We start from the raw sequence: 12,342 nt of genomic DNA, 5'->3' as shown, positions 1-12,342 counted from the left end.
CCGTCTGATGAGGTAGGTCCTGCTCGAATCTCCTTTCTGCAGCAGGATTTGCCTCTGTGCCATGGAATCTGCATGGGGATGCCACCAGGATGAGACTCCTTTCTGGGGGTGGGGGGCATTGAACTGCCAGAGTGAGGCCCTCCAGAGCCTGCTCCCCTCCACCCCAGAGGACAGCAACATTTGAGTTGGTGGCCTCTCCTTCACCTGCGTGCCTGTGTGCCTCACCTGAGCAGAGGCCCACAGTGGACATGGAGAGAGACTGAGAAAGAGACTCAAAAGTCTCTGAGAGGTGGGGCTGCTTGTTACTGCAGCAGAGCTTGGTCCTCCCGTCAGCCCAGGGGCCCACACAGCCCCTGGTTATGGGGAGCATGTCTGGGCTGGCACATACAGACACAGCCTGGGAGTATTTTTAAAACAATCCATTCTGTGCCAAGTTGGAGAAAAACTGAGATCAAGCTGTGCAGCTTGTTTCCAAGGGATCAGCATGTACATTTAGGGAGCTGATTTTCATGAAGTCTGTCTACATGGTGGCCGGAACTTTGCCCACTCTTCCCTTCAGAAGTCTCATTTGTGAGGTTGCTTCCGGGGGCCTCTCATGCACCTGGAGAACAACCGCTCAGCTCGGCAGACCATCCGATCCCATGATATTGAGGATTTGCCAGGTACCCTCTGAGTATTTGTTGTGTATTTTATCCTCCTAGAGTCTCTAAGGGGGAGGTATTATTGTCATCCCCATTTTCCAGAAGAGAAAACTGAGACTCAGAGAAAGTAACATTTTCTCAAGTCCCTACACCAGTTTGGTGGAAGACGTAGAGTTTGAACTCAAGGCTGCCTACACCTTTTGGTCCCTGAGGTCATCTGAGTCATCTGTGACTGACTCCACAATCCCTGGTGTGTCTCCTGGAGTGTGTAATCAGGCCTTTTAGATGAGACACACCAGTGGTATGACAGAGCCCAGGATGAAAAGTCAGACTCCTGTGTTCCAGTTTCCAATGTAGCTTTAACTTACTCCACGGCTCAGGGCGAATCCTTTCCGCTCCCTGGGCCTCAGTGTCCACAACCATGGAATGGGACATTTGGATCCTCTCTGTGCTTCCCAGGGTGATCTGGGCAGCTGAACTACTAACAACCTGGTTACAAATGGCCATTCCTGGCCCTGTCTCAGACCTGCAAGTCCGACCCAGGAACCCTGAATCCTCAGCCTGAGATAAGCAGCCCTTCCCTGAGCCTCTGTGAGATTATGGAGGCACAAGAGGCCCATCCAGGAAGCACGGTGGTGAGTCTGAATCAAACATCAAAGGCCATAGTCTCTGGGTAGCATGTTCTGGAAGAATCTGGAAGAGAAAGAAGAATGTTCTGGGAGAATCTAGAAGAGAAAGAAGTTGGGTTAGACTGTGGAAGGTGGAGAAGTAGGATCCAAAGCTATTTTTTGTTCATTTTTATGTTTCATTTTTTCCCCTTGGAAGAAAATTGCTGTTCCATCTCAACCCTACTTCCTGGCCCCCTTGCAGCTGGGAGAGGCCAGTGAGCATTGGCTTCACCAAGTTCTGAGGGAACTTGGAAATAAAGTGTTGATGGTGGAATGAACCTGGGTCCCCTGGCTGCACGGGTGTTACAGGACACGTGAGCAATATGCTTAGACTAAGTCACTAAGACTGTGGGTTGTTTGTTACAGCAGCTACAGGTACTTATCCTGACAAATACATCTGGAGGAAGTGGGACCAGAACAGACTCTGAAAAGGTGAGTGAGGCGGCATTCTGGCTGGTCAGCCGCGGAGCAGGGGTCCAGCTCGTCCCCCCACACACACACCCTTCCCTGCCAGGCACCAGCCCCACCCCTCTACCCGCTGGACTATCCCCTGTGGCGTGATCCTAGGCACCTCCAGCAGATCCCCCATTATGGGCAGCCAGAGCTCCAAGGCTCCCTGGGGCAAAGTGACCCCCACAGCAGGCAGCAGGCGCTTCCCCCTCGAAGGCCAAGGGACAGGAGAATGGCCACGTGAAAAGCAATGGAGACTTTTCCCCCGGGGGAAGGGGAGCCGCCCCCCACCCCTGCCCTGAATGGAACAGATGAGGCAGCGGGGGGCCACTGGGGATGCCATCGAGCCAGCACCCCCTGGCCAAGGGGGAGACCGCTCCCAAGGAGACCCCTAAGAAGAAGAAGAAATTCTCTTTCAAGAAGCCTTTTAAATTGAGTGGCCTGTCCTTCAAGAGCAATCGGAAGGAGGGTGGGGGGGATTCTTCTGCCTCCTCCCTCAGAGGAAGAGCAGGAGCAGGGGGAGATGGGGGCCTGCAGCCAGGAGGGCACTGCCCAGGAAGGGAAGGCCAAAGGGGCAGAGGCCGGTGCTGCCTCCAAGGGAGGAGACACAGGAGAGGAGGCAGGGCCCCAGGCTGCAGAGCCGTCCACTCCCTTGGGGTCAGAAAGTGGCCCTGCATCAGCCAGCGTTGAGCAGAATGGGTAGCTGGCTGGGGACAGGTGGGTGATCTCTAAGCTGCAAAAACTGTGCTGTCCTTGTGAGGTCACTGCCTGGACCTGGTGCCCTGGCTGCCTTCCTGTGCCCAGAAAGGAAGGGGCTTGTCGCCCCCTCCCAGCCACGTCCCTTTTCTCCTTTCCCTCCTGTGAGTTCTCCCATCAGCCATCTGGTTTTTCTCTTAAGGCCAGTTGAGGATGGTCCCTGACGATTTCCCAAGTTAGGTGAGTGATGTGAAGTGCTCCTGTCCCTGACCCTACCCCCTTCCCTGTCCCCAGCCCTGCAGAAGGCAATTGCTGGTTTTCTCTCCCAGTTCTTTTCCAAGTAGGTTTTGTTTATCCCACTCCCCAAATCCCTGAGCCAGAAGTGGGGTGCTTGTACTCCCAAACCCCGAGGGTCCAGCCTTCCCCCTGTTGAGTTTTTAGTCTCTTGTGCTGTGCCTAGTGGCACCTGGGCTGGGGAGGACACTGTCCCTGTCTAGGTTTTTATAAATGTCTTACTCAAGTTCAAACCTCCAGCTTTGCGGATCCACTGTGTCTCTTCTTTGACGCGGTAAGCAGGTGTCGGGCTGGGGGGAGGGAGGTCTGTAAGGTGAAACAGCTTCTTGTTGTCTTTTTTTCTCCCACTGTTGTAAATGACTTTTAATGGCCAAACCCCAGATTTGTACTTTTTTTTTCCCTAATTGCTTAAACTATTCTCTTCCACCTGGTTTTACTGTAACATTTGGAAAAGGAATAAATATCATCCCTTTAAAAAAAAAAAAAAAAGGTGAGTTAGATCTGGAGACGCAGACTAGAGGGAGGAATAGCCCAGGAGCAAAGGGGTGGAGCCGGAACCGGTGTGATACCATGATGTTTTGGGTCTTAAAATGTCCCCAAAGGCTCATGTGTTGAAGGCTTGGTCACCTGTGTGTGGTGCTGTTGGGAGGTACTGGAAGCTTTAGGAGATGGAGCCTGGTTGAAGGAGGTTGGGTCATTGGGAAGTGTGCCCTTGAAGGGGGCATTGGGACTTTGGCTTCCTCCTCTCTCTGCTTCCTGGCTGCATGCACACCCCCACCACAAAGTTCTGTCTCACCACAGGCCCAAAGCAACAGGGCCAAGGGACTATGGACTGGAACTTTGAGCCAAGCTAAACCTTTCCTCTTTTTGAAGTTGTTTATCTCAGGTATTTTGTCACAGTGACACAAAACTGACTAACATATAGAGAAATTTACCCTAGAGAGAAAATTCAATCTGATTGGCGCTGTGGGCCATGTGGCTAGGTAGGAGTTGAGATCAAAAAAGTCCCAGCCCATCATGCTCTGGAGCTCTGGTATGAGTCATGCTTCATACCAGCTCACGGGAACCGACCATTTTTTCCAACTCTGTGCTCAGTGACTTCGCTGTGGCAGCTTAAAATTGGCCAGGGAGTATTTACACCATGGTAACTGGCAAATGTATAAGTCAGGCTTCTTTTCTCCCCTTGTTGAACATCATTTTAGTACGCTACTGGTTGTACCCCACACGACAATAAGTCAAGTCCTGCCTATCTCGGAAAAAAAATCAAAGACCCTAGAGTTGTTTCTAGTCTTTATCTGCCTCTCTGAGCTGTGTAGCCTTAGCCAGTGAACCTCGCCTTTCTGAGCCTCAGATTCCTGATCTGTAAAATGGGCTGTAAGAGTCCCTCCCCTGACGTGAGCATGGATGGGAGCCCTCGTGGTGAGGTTCCAGGGCACATGACGGACTCCTGCTCTGAGCCACTGGGACCCTCTGTGGGCCAGGCTCAGCCCCACAGAGAAGGCTGGAAGGGCGGGAAGAGGATGGAGATCGCAGGATCCAGGGCCCAGCCTTCACGGCCTGCGTGAAGACAAATCTAAGACCCCTTCCACCCTGGGCCTGGGTTCTCTGGCGGGATGAGGCCAGCGGTCTCACTGTACCCCGTGACCAGCACACCCAGAATTGGCTTCCTTCGGCCCTGCCTCACCTCCCCACCTCGATGGCCGCCCCAGGGAACTGTTTGCTCTCTCCTCACCCTGGGGAGGTGGGGGGGAATCCAGGCAAAAGCAGCCAAGATTGAGTCACCTCTGCTGCCTGCAGGTGAGGTCACGTCTGCTGCTGCTCAGTCCCTCAGTGACCCCGGAGGCACCAGCAGCCATCGTCCCCTCCAGTGCACACACAGAGACCAGGCTGAGACAGCTCGCGGGGCCGCTGAGGCGGAAGATCACAGCCTGACTGTCCCCGGTCCAGGTCTTCGTCTGGGCTGCTCCGGGGTCCTCGAGAGCCCTGAGATGGCTAGGATGGTGGCCTCCACTCCTCTCCTGCTCTTCCGACTGGTGGGGATGACTCTGGCTCCTCATGGACCTGGGACAATGGAGGACAAATGGGCTGGTGGTAGGGAAGGCTGGTTATTAAGTCCATCCATCACCCGGCAGGTCTGACCTCATTCTGTCCCGGGAAAGCCAGTCCTGCCTGGGGCTGGCTGCGGGTAGCATGGGATGGGTGGCTGACCCAGCAGGAAGGGACGGGCGGGAGATAAGGAAGGCCTGAGAGCAGGGAGGGTTGGCTGAGTTCAGGTGCAGCTCCTAGAGGTCTGGGTCCCCACAGTGTGACCGCAGCCAGCACCCCAGGGCCACCAGATCATTCGGCAAGGCCAGAGTGACCCCTTTGGGCAGCGGCCTGAGAAGCGGCCCCTGCCCTGGGCTTTCTGCTTCTCATGTCCGTCAGCACCTGAGCCGTGGATGCCCTGAGCTCACCTGAGTCCCAGAAGAAAGGGGCCAGCGGTGAACAGAGGCTGATGGGCACCTGCTATTTTTACTTTTTATTTATTTGTTTTTGTGATACTGGGCATTACAACCAGGGCCTCACACATGCTAGCCGAGCTCCCTGCCACTGAGCTACCTTCCCAGCCCCTTTTATTTTTTGAGACAGGGTCTTTCAAGTTGCTGAGGCTGGCCTCCAACTTGCAAGCCTCCTGCCTCAGCCTCCCAGGGGGCTGGGATTACAGGCACGTGCCATCATACCTGGCCCTGAGTTGTTCACTGGGCCACAACACTTGTGCTGGGCCCTAGCCCGCGCCTTGTGTCCTCCTCAGGAGGTGTGATGATGGCCAGGGCTGGGTTCCGAGGAGGTACACTTCCCGCACCCTGTACCTCGTGAGCCTCCGCAGCTGCTCCCTTCAGTTTCCACATCCTTAAAAGAGGGTGAGCCGTGGCCCCGTCGCTCAGGAGGGACCCGCAAGGATGTGGGGGTGGATGGTGTTTAGAGCCTGGTGCGTGGGGTCCCTACTCATGAGCACGGTGATGGTGACACTAACACCCCTGTGCGCAGGGCACCGTGTGGAGCCCCTCCTGGGGTCACCTTGTTGGAACCCACAGCTGGGTGTGTGTCCATGCTCACAGTCCCAGCGGGAGCGCAGCCTCAGACCCCAGCACTGAGAATAAGTAAATGCCCCCAAACACCCCTGTGGTGCCACCATGAGCCCTGTTTTCTTTTCTTTTTTTTGGAGCTGGGGCTGTAAGCCGGGCACTTTACCACTGAGCCACATCCCCCGGCCCTTTTCATTTAAAAGAAAAAATATTTTTGTTGTGGATGGACAGACTGGCTTTATTTTATTTGTTTATTTTTAGTAGCGCTGAGGAGCCAGCCCAGGGCCTCGCACAGGCCAGGCGAGCGCTCTCCGCTGAGCGCAGCCCCAGCGCCCTCACTGTTTATTTTGAGACTGGGTCTCGCTAAGTTTCTCAGGGCCTAGCTAAGTTGCTGAGGCTGGCCTTGAACGTGTGATCCTCTGTCTCAGCCTCCAAGGTGGTTACAGGCCTGTGCCACCGCATCTGGCTGAGCTGCCTCTTAGGGGTAAGGAAGTCATTGCTCAGAGGGGTGAAGTCACTGGCCCCAGGTGACACAGCTTCTGGGTAGCAGAAGTAGGATTTGAATCGCGGTCTCTCTGCCTTGGAGGCCTGAGGAACAAAACCCGCTGGCCTTCCACTTTTCCGCTTATCCCCACCACCACCGTATGTGAGTTTGACCACCCAGTAGCTCATTTCTCTGGTCCTTTAAGAAATACTGCTGGGAGGCTTTTTTTTTCGGCCCAGAGAGGGCAAGGCACCAGCCTGGGACTTCAGAGCAAGCTGACACCATAGCTAGTACTAGAACCCGGGGCCTTGGATTCTCTGGCCAGCCATCCAAGCTTGCTCAGGGTATCCCACTGTCCTTTCCAGCTCTGCTCTGGTCCCTTGAGCAGGGGCTCCCATCTTCCACCCCTGCTCTAGCCTCCCCGTTTTTTGTAGAAACGTTCTAGGCCCCACGGGGGCTCCTGGGCTTTTCTTCCTGAGGCCACCAAGGAGGAGAACCGAGGCCCCATTCTTTTCTTTTCCTCCAAGATATAATTTGCCTGGAACATGTTCAGCACTTTAAAAATTTGGTCACATTGCCACGTCTGGGTTTCCATGGTGACCTCACTTTGAATCTGCTTCCCCGGGGGAGATGGTAATAATTAATACCGCACTTACTACCGCTGCCCACCGGAGTGTGGGGAGCCTCACGGGTCCCCTGGAGTCCACGTCCCTGGGGCGGGTTCCCTGAGGAGGCAGGGGCAGGGAGGGGACCTGCCACCCTGCCAGCCCCTGCCCGCCCCTGCCCACCCCTGCCCACGCCCTCAGCAGCCAGCAGCCTCGTCGTCAGAGCTACCTAGGCAGGAGAGCTCTCTTTGAGAGGGGAATTCAAGGCACAGGGAGAGTGAGCGATTTGTCCGAGGCCACACAGCAAGGTCCAGACAGCGAGAGCGTGGGCTGGAAGCTGGTTTCCCAGGCTTCAGGGCAGCTCTGGTGGTTGCCAAGGTTGGGGACACCCAGCTGCAAGATGCCCCCCTTCCCTTGAGCCTGGGACACTACCTTTAAGACCCTTTTGAGGGACTTACATCACCCACTCTGGGCAGGGGCTTGTGATGCCAATGTCCCATGGGTGGAATGGACGTCTGCTCAGTCATGGTCCCTTGTGCTAAGTGGGTTTCAAGATCATCTGGGGTTTGGGGACCAGGTTCTGAGGAATGTGGAAGAGGGAGCCAGGGGGAGGGGGAAGGGCGAGAGGCTGGGCAGGAGACATGAGGGAGCTCCAGGCAGCGGGGCTGCAGCCGGGTGCTGGGCGCTCTACCCCCGGGGCCCCTGCCCAGCCCCCTGCCCACGGTGTCCCCGTCCCCATTGATTCCAGCTCTTGTGGAAAGAACAGTAGGCAGACACGTATGGAAAGACAGGAAATCTCGTTTTGAATCCAGATTCCACCCTACTCTTCAGATGTGGAAACTGAGGCTCAGAGGCCTTAGAGAGGCCCTGAAACCCAGAGCCGGTGAGTGTCCACCAGGATTCAAACCCACTGTCAGTCAGGGGGTAGAATCTGTGTGCTTAACCCACCCCTGAAGGGTTCTCTCCCTGCCCGTCCTACCTTGCCCTCGGGGCCTAGCTCACAGTTGAGCTGGGGACCTGAGTGGGCCTGAGGCTCTCCAGAGAGGGCAAAGGGCGGGAAGGAGGGAGGTGGCCAGGCTGGCTGGTCTACTGGCACCTGGAGAAAGCGGGGCTCGGGATAGAAAGGCTGAGAACTTGGGAGTTGTGAGCTTCCACTAAGCAAGTGGGTTTTATCAAAGGGGTGGAGAGATGGGGAGATGGGGGGCAATGACTTCGGTATCTTCAGTGGGGTCCAAAAGTCTTGTTTGCAAAGTTTTGTTCATCCTAACAGAAAAGAAACCTGTGACTTTGGTATGCTGCCACCAGGTGGCAGTACAATTTGGCTACCCGTAGCAGATGCAACCCCATTAAAACAAACATTTCAGTCCTTTTCCAAAAAGATCCGTGTATTTAAAGAATCAGGATTAGGGACTCCTGGTGCTGGCCGTAGGCTGTGTTCCTCCACCGACTGTGTAGACAGAGGAGGCAGAGGAAGCCTACCCCAAGTGCACCTGCCCGTGCCCTGTGCCTCATCTATACTGTGAATGGGGAGATACGGGGGGATTAGATTTATATATAGTTTAAATTAAATTTCTTAGATTAAGATATTCCAATGCTTGTGATGCAATTTGCTTCATTCTTCCCTGACCCTTAACTTTGATCTTTCTGCCCTACACCGTGGGCTTCCTGATGGTCTGTCTTCCCCTTTCTGTCTGGATCTGGTCAACGACTGGAGTCCCCCCTAAATGGCTTCATGCCAACTGCAGATACTAGAAGGAGCAGGGGCAGAGTCCGCTGCCACCCTCCCCTCAGTTGACCCAGCTCTGAGGTGACAGCCCACTCTGCCAGCAGACCTCACGGGCACCGTGGCTTCACCCCTGTGGGTGCAACTCTTGACCACCTGCCAAAAGACTGGTCCCTCCAGGCAGAGTCCCTGGCTCTTTCACCTCGGTAACTGTCCTAGGTCCTGACCACAACTCCACCGATGAATGAACCGCCATTTGACGGCCCAGGAGACGGCTCCCAGAGGGAAAGGAGGCTGAGGAGGACAGTGGCGGGCAGTTACTGTGAGCCTACAGCGTGCCTGACAGGGACTGCGCAGCTAGTCCCCACCACATCCCAGGAGGTAGTGCCCTTAAGAGTAAGGAAATGAGGCTCAGAGACTGGGACGGGGGAGCAGTCGAAGGATGCGTAACATGTCCTGGCCACAGCGCGGTGGCGATGGCAGCAAGCTCGCCCAGCATGCTTGGCTGAGTTAGGAGAGGCCTGTGGGGTTAGCACTTATGGGATTCCTAGTCCCTGCTGGGCTGTGGGGTGTCTGAGCTCACAGAGGTGGCGACAGTCGCCTGAACACCCTCTTCGCTCTGGCTGGGGTTCAAAGCAGCCGGGACCCAAGCCTCAGCACCTTGTAGACCCACCCCAAGGGCCAGCCCCCCCAGGTCCCCGCAGCTCTTCCCACATGGCCCCAGATGGCCTTGACCATCTTAAACTTCACATCCTCGCCCCACAAGGTCCGGGCAGAGAGCCTCCAGGTACTTCTGGAGGGAGGGCCAGGACCTCACAGCAGCTGGCCAACCCTCCTCCAGCTCATGGGTCAGTGTGCGTGGAATGTCCACCTCCAGACCAATCAGGGTGGCCTGAAGGAGGGCTGGGTGGGTTAGCTCGGCCCTGAAAGCAGGACGAGCAGCAGGGAGTCTCCCCAAGGAAGGTCGGCCCCGCGGTGGTGGGAGGGGATGGGTGCCAGGAGGCGGCACCTTTGATTTCTATTTTTCCCAGAGCTGAGAGCTCACGGGTGGAGCCCACCATCTCCAAGGGAGCTGCTGGCCTGAGCCCAGCCCTGAGCTCGATTCCAGGAGAGAGCTTCCTGCCCAGCTGCTCCCTTGTTGACTTGGGGGGCAGGGATGGGGCCTTGGCCTCCTGCCTGCACAAAGCTGTGGTGAGCGTCCAAGTGACCCAGGAGGCACCGGCTGCCCTGGCTCCTCCCCCCACAGCCGATGCCAGGCTGCTCCCAGCTCAGCCAACCTGCACACAAAGCCTTCTGCCTGGGCCTGGCTTTCCCGGCGGTGAAATGGCCAGAGGAATCCTAGGTGGCCAGGGGTGGGGCCTCGGGAGACTGGCCCACGGAGGACACCACGGCCGTCCTGGAGAGGGCAGGAGGGCCCCTCTGAAGGGCCTGGCGTCTGTTGCCCACCCTGCGCGGTGCCTGCCTACTTTTCTAATAGTAGTACCCAGTTTTCTCGGGCACAAGGTGGGCTCCACCCTAGCTGTGAGCCACCAGTGTGTGGCCTTCCCTGGGGACTGTTGAGGGTCCAGGCAGAATCAACACAGTGGCCCTCAGACCTCTGCTTCCTTCCCATGGAAGGGGAGCCCTGGTAGATACGGAACTTGGGGCTGCTGCCACCATCTCGTCACCATGTTGCCACCACCAGTGAAGCCAGCACCCCCAAGGCCAGAGGCTGGAGGAACCAGATCCGGTGGCAGCCACGCCCCTTTAGCTGGCCTAACGCAAAGCCAGCTGCGCCTTCTGGAAATTTCAATGAGAGGAGTCAAAGAAACTCCTCTTTTCTTAGCCTGTTGGGTTTCTATCACTGGTAGAAGAGCCCTTTGGTGATTTGTCCTGGGGCTGGAGGACAGAGGGGGAGGCGGGTGGTGAGAGAAGGGTGGGGTCCCGCTCTCTCATGCAGAGATCTTCTAGGCCCTGGGGCAGAGCTGGGCAGAGGTCCCCTCCTCCTGGCCAGGCTGATAGTATCAGCCACAAAAGTTCCTGGAGACAGGTGACTTCCAGAATGAGCAGAGGGTGTTGGTCCTGGCAGCTGTGGGTGGCCACTGTAGCTCACAGTTCCTCCTGGACAGGCATCTGTGGTCTGACTGAATGGAACAGCTGTTTGGCCAACACCAGGAGCACAAATTGGGGTGTGGTTGGGGGGAAGAAGCCATTCAGTGGTAACATTGGGGACACCCTCACCTTCTGAGTGACCTCTCCCTCATAGGAGCCTGAAAGTGTCCTGTCCATGGGAACAGCTGGGACTTGCCCCAGGCCCAGGGGGACACCGCCATGGGCAATGTCATGGCTACCGCACTGGGGTTTCAGAGCCAGACCAGACTGGGTGTAGAGCTCAGCCTCTGTGCTCCCATCTGCATGACCTTGGATAAGGCCCCTGTGCCTCTGAGCCTCAGTTTCCTCATCTATAAGGTCACGATAGACCAACCCCTGGGTTGTGGCGGAAGCAAATGCGAAAAGCGGACTCAGGACCTGGCACGGGGAAGAGCTCAGAGAGGTGGCTCCTTGTTGGTGGCTCTGGGATGGGCAGCTCTGAGGAGGAAGGAGGTGGGGTGAAGATGTGGGTGGGATGAGCAGCTGGAGGCTCTGGGTTCCAGTGCTCCCTCTCCCAGTTGGCAAACATTTACTGAGCATCTACTACATGCCAACATGTTTCGTTTTGTTGTGGTCCTAGGGATGGAACCCAGGGCCTTGCACATACTAGGCAAGTGCTCGACCACTGAGCTACGTCCCCAATCCTCTTTACTTTATTTTGAGACTGGGTCTCACTAAGTTGCTGAGGCTGACCTTGAACATGTGATCTGAGTGGCTGGGATGACAGGCATGTGCCACTGCTCCTGGCACCAGGCACCATTCTAAGGGCCAGGGATACAAAGTGAACAAAACAGAGATAAACCTCTGTACTCTTGAACCTGGCATTTCTGCCAGGGGACACAAACCACAAAATAAGTAAAAAACATGATAGATGATGGTAATAGACAATATAATAGACTAAATAAAAATAAAATAGGTAGTGCTGAATATTGAGAGGAATAGAACCGAGAAGGGTGGTCAGGTGCTGGGAGCCATTAGCCAAGTAGGTATGACAATTTCCTTGCCAGCGTACCCCATGTTGCTGACATGTTGCAGTGACATTGAATGTAGGTGACCTTGCTCAAGGACCAGGGCGGATCCGGGATTAGGGTGTTCCTGGTTTAAGATAATCGTGTTTAGGGCGTTCCCAGTTTAGGTTCCAGGTTTAAGGTTTAAGATTATTCCTCCTGAGAATAGGGCGTATCCTGCTGCCTGAGTTCCCCTTGAGCTCTCACGGGATTCAGACAGTATATTTTGGGAGACAGAAGCCCAGTGGAGGTGGATTTGGGCAGAGAACGTGGATTTCCCCAGAACGTGATTGTAGACGGCTGGTGTGAGTTCGGGAATAAAGAGTTGCTGTTTGAATCTACAAGCTGTGTGGTGGCTCGTGATTGTGTGCCCAGCCAGACTGCAGCATTTGGTGGCCCGTACGGGGAACTTCTAAAGCTTGGAGGTAAGTGAAATTGCTCGCCCCTGAGGAAGAGCGAAAGAATGGGTGACCAATTCAAAAAACAATGTGTTATTGTTTTGATTTATCTTGTTTTTGTTTCAAGCTGCCTATCCCTAGAAATTTCTCAGGCAAACTGGAAAAAATGGTTGACTAAAGG

The 12,342-nt window shown here is 55.4% G+C and overlaps 1 non-coding gene and 1 pseudogene across 1 annotated transcript; both read left to right on the top strand.

The window, feature by feature from the left end:
- The first annotated feature begins 1,899 nt into the window (after window positions 1-1,899).
- On the top strand, window positions 1,900-2,462 carry LOC114094134 (MARCKS-related protein-like; annotated as a pseudogene).
- A 5,848-nt stretch (window positions 2,463-8,310) lies between these two features.
- Window positions 8,311-8,440, top strand: LOC114094579 (small nucleolar RNA SNORA51). Its single transcript, XR_003583084.1, has one exon. It is a non-coding gene; the product is annotated as a small nucleolar RNA SNORA51 (small nucleolar RNA).
- Window positions 8,441-12,342: the final 3,902 nt, after the last annotated feature.

This window comes from Marmota flaviventris, chromosome 10 (genome assembly GCF_047511675.1).
Source record: "Marmota flaviventris isolate mMarFla1 chromosome 10, mMarFla1.hap1, whole genome shotgun sequence".
Lineage (NCBI taxonomy): Eukaryota > Metazoa > Chordata > Mammalia > Rodentia > Sciuridae > Marmota > Marmota flaviventris.
Note: the sequence above shows the minus strand (reverse complement) of the source record. Positions and strands in the feature narration are given on the sequence as shown.